This window comes from Thrips palmi, unplaced genomic scaffold (genome assembly GCF_012932325.1).
Source record: "Thrips palmi isolate BJ-2018 unplaced genomic scaffold, TpBJ-2018v1 HiC_scaffold_7, whole genome shotgun sequence".
NCBI classification, from domain to species: domain Eukaryota; kingdom Metazoa; phylum Arthropoda; class Insecta; order Thysanoptera; family Thripidae; genus Thrips; species Thrips palmi.
The window spans coordinates 6,012,185-6,027,108 of NW_023144634.1; the positions used below are offsets into that span (position 1 = coordinate 6,012,185).

General features: G+C 61.4%; 1 protein-coding gene across 1 annotated transcript in view; it reads left to right on the forward strand.

Moving 5' to 3' along the window:
* Positions 1-1,253: 1,253 nt before the first annotated feature.
* The window catches only part of LOC117652873, a 48,931-nt gene continuing 35,260 nt past the window's right edge, over positions 1,254-14,924 (forward strand). The window contains 1 exon segment of the mRNA XM_034398050.1: positions 1,254-1,520. The gene's annotated coding sequence lies outside the window, so the exon portion shown is untranslated.

The following is a 14,924-nucleotide window of genomic DNA, read 5'->3' on the forward strand; positions in this document are numbered from 1 at the left end:
AAATTTCAGGAATGTTTTACACGCGTGTTAGGGCAGCCTAATATCAGAGTCCTCCTGGTGCCTCGTATGCAGTACGCCCAGCGAAAAACACGCCCAAAAGCTTGAACCAAGAAAATAAACGAATATTTGAAACATTCAAGTCAATTCAGTTTATTGACGACATTCGATTAAGTTTAGTTTATTATAAACATTCAAGTAAATTCATTTGGGGGCACCTGACTGAAAGTTCCACAAACATAACCTACGCCACGTAGTTCCGGCTTCATTTCACGCCCCTTGGCAACCGAAGTCGCGTTGAAACCACCGGGACCGTAGCTTCATTATCTTCCACGACGGCCGATTTACAGCTTTCGAGCTTTGTGCATTCTTGGCGCACGCAAAAAGACTTGCCTCGCACGCCAGCTAACTACTTCCAAGGATCCCCCAATCGGCCAGCTGGCTCGTCCGCTCGTTTTCTTGGCAAAATCCGCGAAATAATGATTGGATTCTATTAGGCGGCCGTTTCCATGGTAATGAGGCAGCCGCTCCCACCACTCCGCCAGCCGGGCTCGCCCAATTTGACGCGTAGCGACAACAATGGTGCGTGGGCGGAGCCCAAGGCCGAGGCTGCTTATCTCCTCGCGTCCACCGGGACGCCGGGGCGCCGATAACATCAAGAAAAGTGCAGTTGTTGTCATCAGCGTGTTGTGTCTCCTGGGGATTGTACCCGTCAGCTCCTTTGAGGAATGCCCGCCAGGCGCTGCACTGTGAGCTGCTCCGGACTACCGTGGCCGGCGTTGCTGCGCCCAAGGATGCGGCGTCGGATCAAACTCTACCTGATGATGCAGCGGACTGTCTCCGAGAGTGTCTCTCTCTCGCACCTGCACCGGACGCCCGGTGAGTGCGAGAGAGACAGAAGACACTCTCGGAATGAGTGCTGCTCAGCCTGCTCGGCGCACCTGCGGCCCGCGTCCCGGCCAGTGTGTGAAGTGAAGCTGCCTGTACCGAGCCGAGCGGAGCACGGCCGGGCCGAGCACAGCCGGGCCGAGCGCGGTGCTGCGGCGGAGCCGAGCCGAGCCGGGGCCGGATCGGAGCGGAGCAGCGGAGCGAGGGGATCTCCTTGCTTGGCGTGGCGCGCGCTTGAGTTTCGGCCCCCCGCCGCGGCGCTGCGCTAGCGTCGCGCGGCTCGCCACGGCCCCCCTGCGCTCCCCCCTCCCCCCCAACCCCGCTCGCCGCTCGCCGCCGCTCGCCCGCCAGTTAGTATGCGTGAGCGCGTCGCCGACGCCAGACCTGTGCTGCCGCGCCGCGCTGTGCCCAGTGCCCACGCCAGTGTCCGGGGCGCTCCGTCGCTGCCTGGCTGTGCCCTGGCTGTGCCTGCATTCTTGGATACTGCCGCTAGGACGTAGGGGTGTATGCGCGCCGACCGGGTGTGATTCAGTGTAGTGTGTGAGTGTGTGTGAGTGGATTGGATAGCCTCCAGACAGCAAGCAGCCCCACACGCAGCGGACATTGGATTACTCTTCGCCGTCGCAGCGTCAAAGGTGAGCGAAGCTGGCGAAGCAGTGTGCCTGCCGACCGGCCGATTTTGAACAGTGCCCCCGTCGCTCCGTCTCCCGGTCTCCCTCGGGCTGCGCGAGGCTAGAGACAGCGACGGAGCGCTGGTGTTTGAAACGAGGCTACTTCCGCGGCCGGGGGGCGCGAGGCGCTGGATGCGTTCCACTCGTTCCACTCGGCTTCACGTCGTCCCTGCGCGTTTTCAGACCGCCCCCGCCCCCCTCCCCGCCCACTCCAAAAAGTGGAGTTTCTCACGCGCGGGCCGCCAGGGCACCGCCAGGGCCGGGAGATGCGGCCGCGGTGCTCCGCCACTGCCAGGCAGTGCCTAGCAGTGCCCTGGCTGCCCAGGTGTGGTTCCTCCTTGCTTCCCCGCCGCGACACCCGCCGCCGTTTGGTCGCTCCGTCTCTCTCGCACCCCCGCGGGCCCTGCGGGTCGCCCCGTGAGTGCGACAGAGAGGGAGGCGAGCCTTCGGCACCGCTCCAGTGCACCAGCAGACACGGCCGGCGCGTCAACTCGCATTATTTCGGTTTCCACTCCACTGGAATCGGAATGCCGCTGATAGCGACCCGGCCGCGGCCCCGCGGCCATTCAGCCTCGCATTCAGCGCACGGTGACCTTGTTCCAAGGCCGCCGGCGGTTTTAAATGGACAAAAGCGACAAGAATCGCCGGGATTCGAACCCGCCGCTCGGCACGCTGCGGCGCGCTGCAGCCGCGCGGGGTAAGGGGATCCCCGGCACCGCCCGGCATCCAGGAAGGCGGTGCACTGCAAAAAGCAAAAACAGGAAAAACGGTGTGGCGGCTGCCGGCTGGCGCTTTCCGCGAAGCGCGCCAAGCGGAGCGACGACACCGATCCGCCGTCATTACATTAGGCAGTCGCTGTCTCTCTCGCACTCGCGGGGCGTGCCGGCGTGCCGCGGGGGTGCGACAGAGACGGAGCTTTTCTTCGGAACGGCTTGGCAGGCTGCGACAGGCGAGGAGTGGAAGATGGGGCTAGACTGGCAAGTCACGCACCGCGCTTTCGCGCGGAGTAGGTGCTTCCCTGCTGTACAGTGTACAGCCCGTACAGTGTCATGTCTCGAGAGGACGGCTCTTCGTCTCGATCTGCTGCGCCGAGTGGCTGCCGGTGGCTTGCCCGGCCGCGGACGCAACGGTGTATCCCCCGCGACCGTGCCGTCGCTCTGTCTCTCTCGCACCGCTACGCGACGCGCCGTGAGTGCGAGAAGGACAGACTGCTGGCGACCTTGAGGGGGACGTCGCAAACCCCGCGGCGCGGGTTCGATTCCCGCCCAGCTTGAAGTGTGTCTCTTTTCGTCCGAGTCAAGAAGAACACGACATCCGTGGAGTCGTTTGGCGGCAGTGTGCTGGCAGCTGGCACATGGCCTGGGCGTCGTCTGCGGCGTCCAGAAGGCCGTGGTGGAGGGGCGCGAGCTTGACCCCCGTGACACCGGCCAGCAGAGTCGTTTTCGTCGCTCTGTCCCTCTCATGGGGCGTCCCGTGCAGGTGCGAGAGAGACAGAGCGACCCCTACCCGTCTGCAGGCCGACCGCAGCGTAGCCGGACTCGGTGTCGGCCTGTCGGCGACAAGGCAAAGACCACACTCTGGAGAATGGCAAGTTTTGGACCAGATGGGGTTGACATGGTTTCACAGTGTGCTTCACACGTCCGCACTGTGTCCGCCACACTGTCCGCTCGGTGCGCGGCGTGCGCGGAGAGTACGGGCTGTGCGTGCGATAGCCATCTGCGGAGTGAAGGGGAAGAGAGATAACATCTGGCTACCTGCGGGGCGGGGCGGGGCGGGGCGGGGCGGGGCGGGGCGGGGGCCCAGACAGGTGCCGGTGGAGTGTGCATGCATGCGACTGGTTTGGGACCAGATTTAAAGCGACGACCCCTTTAGGCGGCGCCACTGCAAGTGCGGCACGTCCTCGCGTCTGTCTGTCTGTCTGTCTGTCTGTCTGTCTGTCTGTCTGTCTGTCTGTCTGTCTGTCCGTCCGTCCGTCCGTCCATCCGTCCGTCTGCTCGTCTCGTCGCTGTCAGTCGGGATGCGTCACTTTCCCCGACGGGGAGGCTCCTTGCTGCAGGTTCAAGCCTCGCCGGCGGCGACTCTTCAATGCTTCTGGTCACCCTACTTTGCTTTACCGCTTACTTTTACACGCAGAACCTCGAAGGAATGAATGCTTTGGCTGATGTGCAGTGCCCTTAGCAAGCAAGGTCGCTGCTTTTGAACCATTTTGTCTGATGTAGCAACTGGCAGCCTGCGCTGGGCACGGGGAATCGATGAGGAGTCTTTGGAACAGCAAAGGTGTCGGTGGAATTTGCGAGGCCGGCCGCGGCGGGGTGAGGCAATACCCCATTTTCCACAGTTACTTTCGGGTGTGGAACCAACGTCGATTCCGACACGAAATTTTTTTTTGTGTGTTTTGAAACGGATACACCGCAGAGGATTCAGCAAGGCTGTCTTTGGCCACGGCGTGCTTCGCGGTGCTTCGGCGTGCCTCCGCGCCACGCTGCCTCGCCGCGGGCCGTGGCGGCGGCGCGGTGGCGCGGCGGCGCGGCGGATGCGGCTGCCGGGTACGGGCTGATCCGTTAGCTTGGTACTAGGTTGGTGGCGTGGGGACGCGCCGCTCCGGCCCCCGGAGGCCTCCCGGACGCCTCCCGAAGGCCCCGCGACGGCGGGTGCGAGCGAGAGGGGCAGCGCGACGGGCCCCGCGCCGCCAGCGGGAGCGACGGAGACACGGGCTCCGCGAAGCTCCGCCAAGCGGCAGCGCCGCCACATTCTTTGCCGGTTTCGAATCGTGCGCGCGAGCCATCGCCACGCCGCAGAGAGAGAAGACGGGGCCGACACGAGAGCGGCGGGACGCGGAGGGCCCGGGTTCGACTACCGGCACCGCCGATGCCGTTTTCGGACCCGTTTTTCTTCCCCCCCGCGAGCTCGCGGTGTACTCGCGGATTTGGCTCGGCACTGACCCGCGCAACGACACGCGGTTACGGCAGAGAAACTCGGGGAACCGCACTGGAAACACTTCTGGCGGTAAACGCGCAGGGCAGGCAGTAATCACACTCGGACCAGAGGCCAGCGGCTGGGCCAGGCGTGCGCAGTGTGTTGTACTGTGTACACACTCGGACCTGCACTGGCGAAATAATGTGCGGACTTGGCCAAAATGCGGTGTTTATGCGTCTTTCGGACCCAAATGATGTCGCTCTCAGGCTGTTTCTGACTTGATTCGAGGATATTGGCCTTGTACCTGGCAGTCGTACACCCCACGCCCCCAGTGTAATCAAAGTGTCATCAGAGTAACGTTCATGAAGTCAGTGGAAGACAGCTTTACAAGCGTACATGTTGTATCAGTTTCATTATTTCGTCAATTTTCAATTCTTTACAGTAACAAGGAAAAGCGGATTCCCTCACAGTGTAGGGCGCTTGCGTGCGGTGTCTGTGACAGCGCTTGCAGTGTGCTGGCTGCCTTCCCTTCAGCCTGTCCATCCACCTCACCGCATCTAGGCCATACGCCATACCTGGTACTTTTCGATCCGCGGCGAGGCGATGCAAGGCTGCGAGCAGACAGGCGCTCTGTCTCTCTCGCTCTCTCGCAGGGGCGCCCCGCGACTGCGAGAGAGACTGAGCGACGAAAACGAATCTCGGAATCAGGCTGTGCAGCCAGCAAGGCTGCCATGCAAAGTGGCGGGATCGAACGCCTCGCCGCACCACGCCGCCGCACCCACGCCACGCCACGCCTCGCCTCGACAAGCCACGCCTCTTGACGACGGAACGTTGCACCTTATTATCGGAGCGACACGAACAAGGCACGAGAGATGAATTTGTCTTGAACCTTGTCGTGATGCTGCGAGTGGTGTTGGTCGTGCGTGTGTGCGTGTCTGTCTGTCTGTCTGTCTGTCTGTCTGTCTGTCTGTCTGTCTGTCTGTCTGTCTGTCTGTCTGTCTGTCTGTCTGTCTGTCTGTCTGTCTGCACGAGGGGTGGGGGATAAAATTTTGCGCGCATTCTGGTGGCGTCGTCTGTGCGACGCGACAGGCGGCGGCAGGACAGAGCAGCGACAGAGCAGGCCAGCAAGGAGTAGAAAGTTGTTTCTGACGGCAAGGCAAACCTACAGCCACTCTTCTGCCTCGCGCTCTCCAGGCCTGCAGGCCTCCAGGCCTCCAGGCTGACTGCCTGCCTGGCTGGCCGGCTGGCCGGGGGATGCGGAGAGAATGAAGCCTTCTCTAAATGTCACGTGTCGTGTCGTACCGCGCGGTGCACGCCGCACGCACGCCACGGCACACCGCACGAACCCTTGCCAGGCTCTCACGCACCGTGGCGCCCCCTCCCCTCACGCACGCGAGCTGTGTGTGTGTGTGTGTCTGCTCTCGCATCAGTGTTGTTTGAATTGGTTTTTAATGGGTCTTTAAGTACGCCATCAGAGGAAGCCGCCCGGTGCGAATTAGTCGGGACACTGCGGCGGATTCGCGTTCTAGACTCGTTCGTTTTTTTTTGCAGTGTGGCTGGCTGGCGTCGCGCTTGCTCGGATTTTGGTTGTATTTTGGCAGCGCCGCTGGAGGAGGAGCACACGGTCCCCCGAGCAGAGTCATCTCTATTCTCGGAAAAGTGCATTGAGACGCCCAGAAAGGACGGGGGGGGGGGGGGGCGGTCGTTGCATTGTGTGGGAGGAGAGGCTCGGGTTGACGGCGAGACGTGTCTGCGTTGTGTCACAGCCCGTCCGCCCTGCAGTGGAGTGGCCCGGCTTGGGCCGGCACGGCACTGCATTTGCAGACCGGGTCTCTTCCAGACACGACAGAAAGAAGAGCCAAGCAAAACGAGCCGCCCCCCCCCCTCACCGAATTCAATTTGAGGCCGACTTTCTTGCCATTGAATTTAGTACTTGTTGCACGTAAATTTTCCAGGTTCAAGAGGCGGCTTTTTTTTGGGGTGCAGCAGCCAAACTGCAGGCGCCCGGAACGGGTGCCGAGAGTCTCTCATGCCGTGCGTCGTCATGTCAGTGTCCGCCTCGGAAAACGGCCAGTAAAAAGCCCCCCAAAAAAATTTGCATCACCTTAGTTATGGACGCCCCCCACTGTTTTTCGAGCCCAGCTGGGCGGGTTTCTCACCGGGCGACTGTGCCTTAGCAGTGTCGCGGCTGAGAACGCGGCGGACGCGGCCCGCGATTGTTTGGGGTTTGGTTCCCATAGCAGTGGAGTGGTGGGCGGCGGAGGCGGCCGGGTTATCGATGTTTACCTCTGGATTGGAAGACGGCGATTCGACGACCGCCGATGCAAGTCTCGTCCGGCCTGCCTGCGCTCCAAAATGGTGCGAGAGAGACAGAGTGAGTCTTTACTTCGGCCTCTCGAGGGGGGCCGTTGCACGCTGTTGCTGGTTCTGCTCGAACAATGGCGCCCTGCCCTTGGAACGGAATGCCGAATACTACCGTGGAATCCTGCAACTTCCACTCGAACCGACGCGCAAAAAAAAAGCGGCCACTTTGTTGCGGTGTTCGAACCCGCGACCTTCGGCTCGCCTGCGGAAGTGGACGATGACGTCACGGGGGCGCCACGACCGAATCTGCTTCTGCTTTTTCAAGAGCGGTGAGCCAGGCGAGACAGACGAGCCAAGCCGGCCGGTGGCGGGGCCTGAGTGAGGCTCTGCAGGGTTGCCAACTTGCGTCATGGAAATGGACCATTTTGCCGCGCCGCGTCACCCCCTCAAAAGGCGTGCGCCGTGATGCATCAAGGTGGGAGCGGACGAGTTGGCAACACTGTAAAGGCCGGTCGGCCCGGGGTTGTGTGAGTGTGAGTAGCGGAGCGGCACTGGGCAGTATAGGGCGGCCACACGGCCGCGCGGCACGGTTCGCTGCACTCCGGGACACTCGAAAAGCGATACGGCGGCGTGGTGGCAACTCTACAAGTGTAGCGCCGCCGGCCTGCCGCTGTCGGAGTGAGAGAGCGAGGCGGCCAGTGAGAGGATTACGAGTGTGAGGTGCTTCGGCGTGCGGTGTCCGGAGGAAGCGCGGACCACTTTAGGCCGCCGCTCTGTCTCTCTCGCACCCTTTGCGGCACGCCCCGCGAGTGCGAGAGAGACAGCCTGCTGTTTGGCTGGCACGCTGGAAAAGGGGCACCATATGCGCGCTTTACAATTCAATGACTCTAAATGTCAACCCGTATGGACGGGGCGTGGCCGTGGCGAGGCGCTGCGACGGTCGCCAGGACTGCGCGTCTCTCTCTCTCTCTCTCTCTCTCTCTCTCTCTCTCTCTCTCTCTCTCTCTCTCTCTCTCTCTCTCTCTCTCTCTCTCTCTCTCTCTCTCTCTCTCTCTCTCTCTCTCTCGCCACATGCTGGGCTGCGTCCCTTGTTTTACCTTCTATTTTTAACGAACGTCCGCGTTTAGGACGCCGGCAGCGCACGCCAAGCCCTCCCCGTCCCCGCGCGTCGTTCGGGTTGGAGGTCTTGGTCTTGGGGCAGCCCCGGCGGGGAGCCCCCCCGGTCCTGAGGCCTTGGTCCTTGGGCCCGGGGACCTTGGCTTTGGCCAGGCTGGCTGGACACGGCACACTGTGAACGTCTCCCGGACGCCGGGGTGGCCGGTGAATGGCCTGGGGGCAGTGAACGTGCTGCTCCCCGGCGAGGTGTTGGAGGGGCTGTCGTCCCGTGGCTCGGGCTACAGGCGTTGGAGGGCTTCTCTCTCCCCCGTGCCGGCCGTGCCGCGACCCTGACCCACCGAGCCCTGGCGGCCGTTACACCGGACCGACTTTAGCCGGCCGGATTCGACTGTACACTCAGTCTGTCCGTCTCGCACTCGTGGGGCGCGCCGTGGCAATGCGAGGGAGACAGAGGCCTCGTGCGTCACGGGGCAGATGCCCAGGCAGGGCGGCCGGGTCGTCAGGCGTGCCGGCCGGGGCGTGTTTGGTTGGCCCTCTCGCTCTAACCAGTGGGCTTACAGTGGGTTGGCCCTCTCGCTCTAATTACCCGGTGAGTGTTTAGCGCGTTGTCTGTTTGTGTGTGTGCTCGAAGGTGTGTACGCGCGCTAAACAAGAGCCGTCTTTGTACCTTTATGCGTCCTGTCGTCCTCTGGCGAGGACGTCAGAGTTGCAGGTGCAGATTTAACGGTGGTCTGGCCGAGGGGGAAAGAAACCGGAGCGCCTGCCACGCAGCTGGAAGTAGTACGAATGAATCCAAAGTCGCAATCGCTCGGCTCTGGCACTGTCTGGCTGAATTTCTCCCGGTGGCCGCGGCAGTCCGCGCGCGTTCGTTTTGGCAGTGTACCGCGCCGGGTGATTGGGACTATTACTTTCTAGGTAGCTGTAACAAGTAAGCTTCGTGGTCAGCGGTTCCGTGTGCCAGTGTGCCACACGGTAGTGGTAGAGTATGGCAACGGCGAAATTGGTTTGGCTCTGCTGCGCCTCGCTCTGCCCGGCTCTGCCCGGCCCGGCCGCCGAAGTGTATTTGCCCGGTGACGCAACGTGTCCGGGTCAGGCCCTGCACTAGAAATAAATTAACTTGCACTCTCGATAATGAAAATGGGCATCGGAATGGAAGCAACACGCAACAGGCGAGCGCTGCTGCAATTTGCCTCTGCTTCTGCAATGCACTACACTGTGTTCTACTGTACTGAGGCTAAGCCGTGCGCGTGCGCTTTTAGTCCACCATTGGTTTTTCTTCGTCTCTCTCTCTCTCTCTCTCTCCCCCCTTTTTTACGTCGAGTGTTGCGTGGCCAGGGTGCTTTTGCGTCGGTCGGCCTCTCTCTGCGATAATCCCATCCCTGCTTACTTCCGTCGTCGCCTGCGCCGGAAAATGACGAAATGCGGGGTTTGTCATTTTTGGCAGTGTGGCCGCATCGTGACGGTGGCCATTAGGAGGGCGCTGCCGGGTGTCAATACTGCGGGCAGCCCAACCAACCCGGCCCAACCCCCCGAAAGACGCAAGGGCCCTTAAATTTTGCGTACAGAGTGCCGCCCCGCGCCCAGCCGCCCGCCCAAAATTTCTGGCGTTTCTCGGCTTGCACAATTTCCTACTACCCCGGGCGTTTTTGGGGCCTCTTGAATGCAAAATATTTGCTCTTTTTCTTTTTGTTTCCGAATGTGGTAGCTGTTCCCCCCTTTCCCAAATTACGTTGCTGGGCAGTTGACCGCCTCGCCCCGCCCCGGGCCCCGCCCCGCTCCCCGGGGCCCCGCCCCCGGCGCCGCCCCGGGCCCCGGGCCCCGCCCCGCGCCGGCCCGGGCGCGCGCCAGGGGCCGAGGCCGGCGGCGCCCAGCTCCTGACGCTTTCGGTCGCCAGCGGGGCGTGCTCGGCGTTGCAAACAATGCCATAGTAGCCAGCGGACGACCCTCTTGGTTGCGCGCATCTCGGTGCAGATGCAAAAATATTTGCTCTTTTTATCTTTTTGTTGCCGTTTCTTTATTCATTTTGTTGTTTTTTCTTTCCGAAAATTACGTTTGGCTGGCGCGCTGGCGCTCTGCAGCGAGCTGAACCGGCCGGCCCAGCAGCGCTTCCGCTCATTTTCATGGCTCTGGCAGCGTAAAAGCAAAAGGGGGCGCTCGGCTGCCGCTCTGCCATTGGCCAGGCAGGGACGTGCACTGTACGTCTGCACGGATTACTCGGCAGGCCGGCCTGGTCAGAGAGGCGCGCTGCACAGTGGGCCAGAAGGCCGGTGGAGGCGGCCAGAACTCCTGACGCGTTTTGAGCCCCAGAGTCGCTAAATGGGCCTCGAACCGAACGTGTGACCTCACCAATGGATTGCTCTCCGAACGAGGAGTCCACTGGTGGGGTCACACGCTCGGTTCGAGTCCCATTTAGCGACTCTGGAGCCCAAAACGCGTCTAGAGTTTTGGCCGCCTCCACCGGCCTTCTGGCCCACTGTGCGCTCTGGCGGTGCAGTTCCCTTCGCCGCCTTACATCCGGTTGTGCATCATCGATGGGGGAAAAGGGGGAATATTGCGTGCCTTGCGGTGTGGTGGTCAGCGACGCTGGTGGCGGCTTGTCGGAGTGGAGGGGGAGAGGGGTGGCGTCTACTTTTCATTTCCGTGCTGATGGATTCGCAAAATTTATTTTAAGTGTGTTTAGTTTTTTTTAAGCTTTTATTAGATTCACTGCATTTGACTTAAAAATTGTTTTGGACTCAATTTCAATTACCTTGACAGTTTTCTGCGCGGGTTTCTGCCCCTTTTCGGCATGACTCATTTTTCCCCCCTTCGGTTCATGCTGCTGTTGAATGGGTAGAGTATCGATCCGCGAGGACGAACTCGCCTCGCGGCCTGGGCGCTTGCAGTGTGGCGGTGCCGTCATCGCCCCACCCACGCACTCACACAGGGGCAATCTACCTGATGCATTACTGAAAGCGGACGGGACGGGCAGAAAAAAAGGATTAAAAAAAACAACAACAACAAGAACGAAAAGGGTTTCCATTTGCATGCCAGGGGCTTTGCAAGGCCACACACTGCACTCGGCGGTTGCATTGGTCGTTGCGTTCACAGTGCAGTGGCAATCAGGCAGCGACCCGCGTGCGGTGGGGCTCGAACCTTGGTCCTGTCGATTTCAGATCGCTGCGGGCGAAAGTGGCGCCGGCTCTATTTGTGTGTGTGTGTGACTCCGTGTGTGTGTGTGTGTGAGTGTGATGAGGCGAAGCGGCGACGTGTGAGCGGCGGCCGACCGCGCGCGGCGGCTCGGACACGATATGAATACAAAAACAAGGCTGTCACCGCCGCGGCGACTTTTCCGTGGAGAACGGGGCCTGCTTGGCGGCGTGGCGGCGCAGAAGAGGCACTAGTTCTAGCAGAAGGCTGTAGCGCGCGCTGCCGCCGCCGCGTTTGGCGCGATTCTGCGAATTGAATTGTTTTTGGAGGCGGCCGCCGAAATTCGGCGGTTAGAGTGGTCTCTCTACGTGTGTGTACGTGTGTGTGTGTGTGTGTGTGTGTGTGTGTGTGTGTGTGGTGTGTGTGTGTGTGTGTGTGTGTGTGTGTGTGTGTGTGTGTGTGTGTGTGTGTGTGTGTGTGTGTGTGTGTGGGATGTAGGCCAGGTTCTTCGCGCGCGGACTGTAAATCACGACAAATGGCGAACGGGGCGTACACTTGGCGTACTGCGGGGCGTGCGGATGCGGACCATGCCGCGTCGCGGAGTCACGCCACGCCGCGTGTATGCGGAATGAATTGTGATGCTTTTGTGGCGGCCCGAACGGGGCTCCCTAGATCACGGCTCACTTCTCCTCGTGTTGGTGCCGTCGCCGCCCGTTTGGGGCGCACGGCACGCGGAACGGCCCAGCACACCGTTTCCACTGCTGTTGTGGTTATTCTCGGTTGATTGGCGGGTTATAATGTTGGTCGTTTTGGTTGATTCGGTTTTAAATATTTTTGAGCGGTGTGCCCGAAGGAGTCAATGTTGGTTTGTGCTTGTTTGCCTTTGCGAGCGGGTAAAAGGGGGGGGGTTACCCCCGGGGGCCCCCCCCCCCGGCCCCGAAAAGGGGGGGCCCCGGGGGCCCGGGCCCCCCTGCCCCCCGTTTTTATTCCCGGTAACGGTCCGGGGTCACGGGGATAAACGGCGACTAACGCATTTCGCCCCGCTTGGCTGACTCCGTTCCCGGGCAAGCGTGCCTCCTTGCCCTCGGTGGGTGTCGGGGCCCCGGCTTTTCCAAGAGCTTCGGCCGGCCCCCTTTGGGCCCCTGACACGTTGCTCCCCCCGGGAAAAAACTTTGCCGGGATTTTATTGCCCCGCCCCCCCTTGACGTCTAAAGCGTCGTCGCTCTGCGCGGGGGCGGCGCGGCGCAGCCTGCGTTTGCAGGCGCCGGTTGCTCCCGGGCGGAGCGGGGCGAGGTTAGTGGGTGTACTTGAAGAAATCTGTTTTCCCCCCACCGTGCTGTCAAAATTGAATGCTTGATCGGACAACACGCAGAGTGCTGCGGTATCTTGGCCTGTTTCTTTTCACCGGGTCGCTGCCGACCCACAACAGCAACTCGCTTTTGGTATCGATATTGGCTAACCCCGTCATGTCACTGCGACCCGACTGCGGATTAACGACTGTCTGTTTTCTTCGCTGGAGAACGAGCTAAGCTCCTGGTCTTGCCATGCCGTTGGACCCTGCACTGTTAAAATGTGCCGGTGCGGGTGACATTTTTATCACTTTGAAATGATCACAAATTATTGAAATTTTAATATCAAAGCTCATATACTTCTTGCGTGGTCGAGCGATGCCATCAACTGGTTTACATGCTTGTGAGGATAGTTAAGCTTGTCGCCAAGTGACGACCAACATTTTGGCAGTGTCCCTCGCCGCCGTCGCGGCGCCTACACTGTATACCACAGGGCCCGACGGGGCTTGGGGACGGCCCCCCGAGGTGCTCCGAGAGGCCATCGTCCAGGACGGCGCGTCCAGGACGGCGTCTAGCCGGCTAGTGGTGGCGCTCGTGGAAAATGGCCAGTAACGGGTTATGGTAATAGGGCTGGAACAGGGTCAGCCCCCCCCCCCAGCGTGGCGATGCAGCGGCGAGGCGAGGCGGATCGCGGATGCACTCCGACGTGTTTGCCCCGCCGCCACTCATCCGATCAACATTTTTGTCTCGGCGCTGTTTTGACGTTTGGGGAGGCAGTGTAGGTACTGTGTCGCGCTTCGAACCGAACGTGTGACCCCACCAATGGATTGCTCTCGGAACGGGGAATCCGTTGGTGGGGTCACACGCGCGGTTCGGGTCCTGCTTGGCGGCTCTGGAGGTCCTAACGCGTCTAGAGTTTTCTGCGCCCACTGTGCGCCGGCGAGTCCATCGCTGCCGTGGGCGTCGTGGGTCCGAGCTGCGGGTACCGTCGCAGTCACACGGCCGGGCGTCGTCCAGGCCTGCGTCCGGGCGAACGGACACCGCGCCGCCGGGTCTCCAATGACGCCGAGAAAGTGGAGGACGTCTCGCCTCGTCCCCGGGAGGACGTTCTTCGGGGGGACGCCGCCGTCAGTGAAAGCGCGGCGCGCGGCGTGGACACTGCAAGTGCGCCACAGTGGCCCCGCGGCCCGAAGAGGGCCCAAGTGCCGCCTTGGTTTCGTTGCGTGTCGGATGGCCGGTTTGTTTGCAGTCGCCGACCACAGGCCCAGTGCAGGCCGTGCAGGCCGTGTCGGCCGTGTTCGCAGGGTTTCTGTGGCGGTGCGCCGCCGACTACCTACCCGTCGTTTGTTGTGAAACGCGCGCCTGATTGTTTTCAACGCCTCTGCGTCTGTGTGCGTACGAGTGTGTGTGTGTACATGTGTCAGAACGCTGTGATGCTTTACTCTCACCTCACAGCCCACCTACGCGCCCCCTATGTGCTCGTACTCCTCTGGTGTGTGTGTGTGTGGGGGGGGGGGGCGGTGTGTGTGTGTGTGTTCGCGACGCCTCGCCACCCGCGCACAGCGCCGCCCCATACGTGTCCGTCCATAAGAAGTTTGACGGCGCTAAGCCGGTGCCGTTCGGACTGGCCGAAAAAAAGAAAGCACACTCTGCATCCGCGACGAGGCGGCCCGCGCCTTGCGTCACACTGCAAGGCCTGCAACGCCTGCAAGGCCTGCTTGAGGATGTATCGGGGCCGATGATATGTTTCGTCCTCCTCGCGCGGCTCGGTTCCAATGTTCGAATTCCCCCCCCGCGCGCGTCGGCTTGGTTTTATTTTTCGCGTTGCGTGCGCATGCGGCGTGTCGTGCGCGCGGGATTTGGACCGTCGCTCTGTCTCTCTCGCACCCGTGCGGGTTGCCGCGGGCGCCCGTGAGTGCGAGAGAGACGGAGCGTGGCGCGCGCATTCAAATGCCAGGGGGCGTTTCGCCACGCGTGCGTGCGAGTTTTAAGACCACCGGTAGTGTCGGGGGCAGGTCCAGGGTCGTTGCCCAAGTGTGTGATTGGACGGTCGAAATCTCTCTCTCTCTCTCTCTCTCTCTCTCTCTCTCTCTCTCTCTCTCTCTCTCTCTCTCTCTCTCTCTCTCCTTGTCCCTCTCTCCCTCCCCCCCCCCCTCTTTCCACCCTCGGATTGAAGTGAGACTGTTTCTCGCACCGCGCAAAACTGACGTCGCTTTGTTGTTGTTGTGCTGAACTTTGGTCCTATCGCGTCCTACCGCGTGTAGGGCAGGCCGGCTCAGTGACCCCGTCGTAATGAGGCAGGGAAGGGCCCCAGGGCGCCGGAAGGGCCCCGCGGGAGAAAGCCAAGGGCCAAATGAGTGTCTCTATGTCGAGCAGGGTGCGCTTCGCGAGAGGTACTTCGCTTCTCTCTCTTACCCTTTTTCTTTTCTCTCCTGCTGGTCGGGGCTCCTGGAAATAAATAAAGCTGCCGAGGAGGATCCACCGTTGGCGATGGGGCCCTCCCCTCAGGGGCCCTCGGCGGGGCGAGCGGGGTCGGTCCGGGCCAAGCGGGTTTGGCACCGTCGTTCCGAAAGTGATCGGACCGGAGGCGCTGCTGGCTGTTGGTTTATGGGCG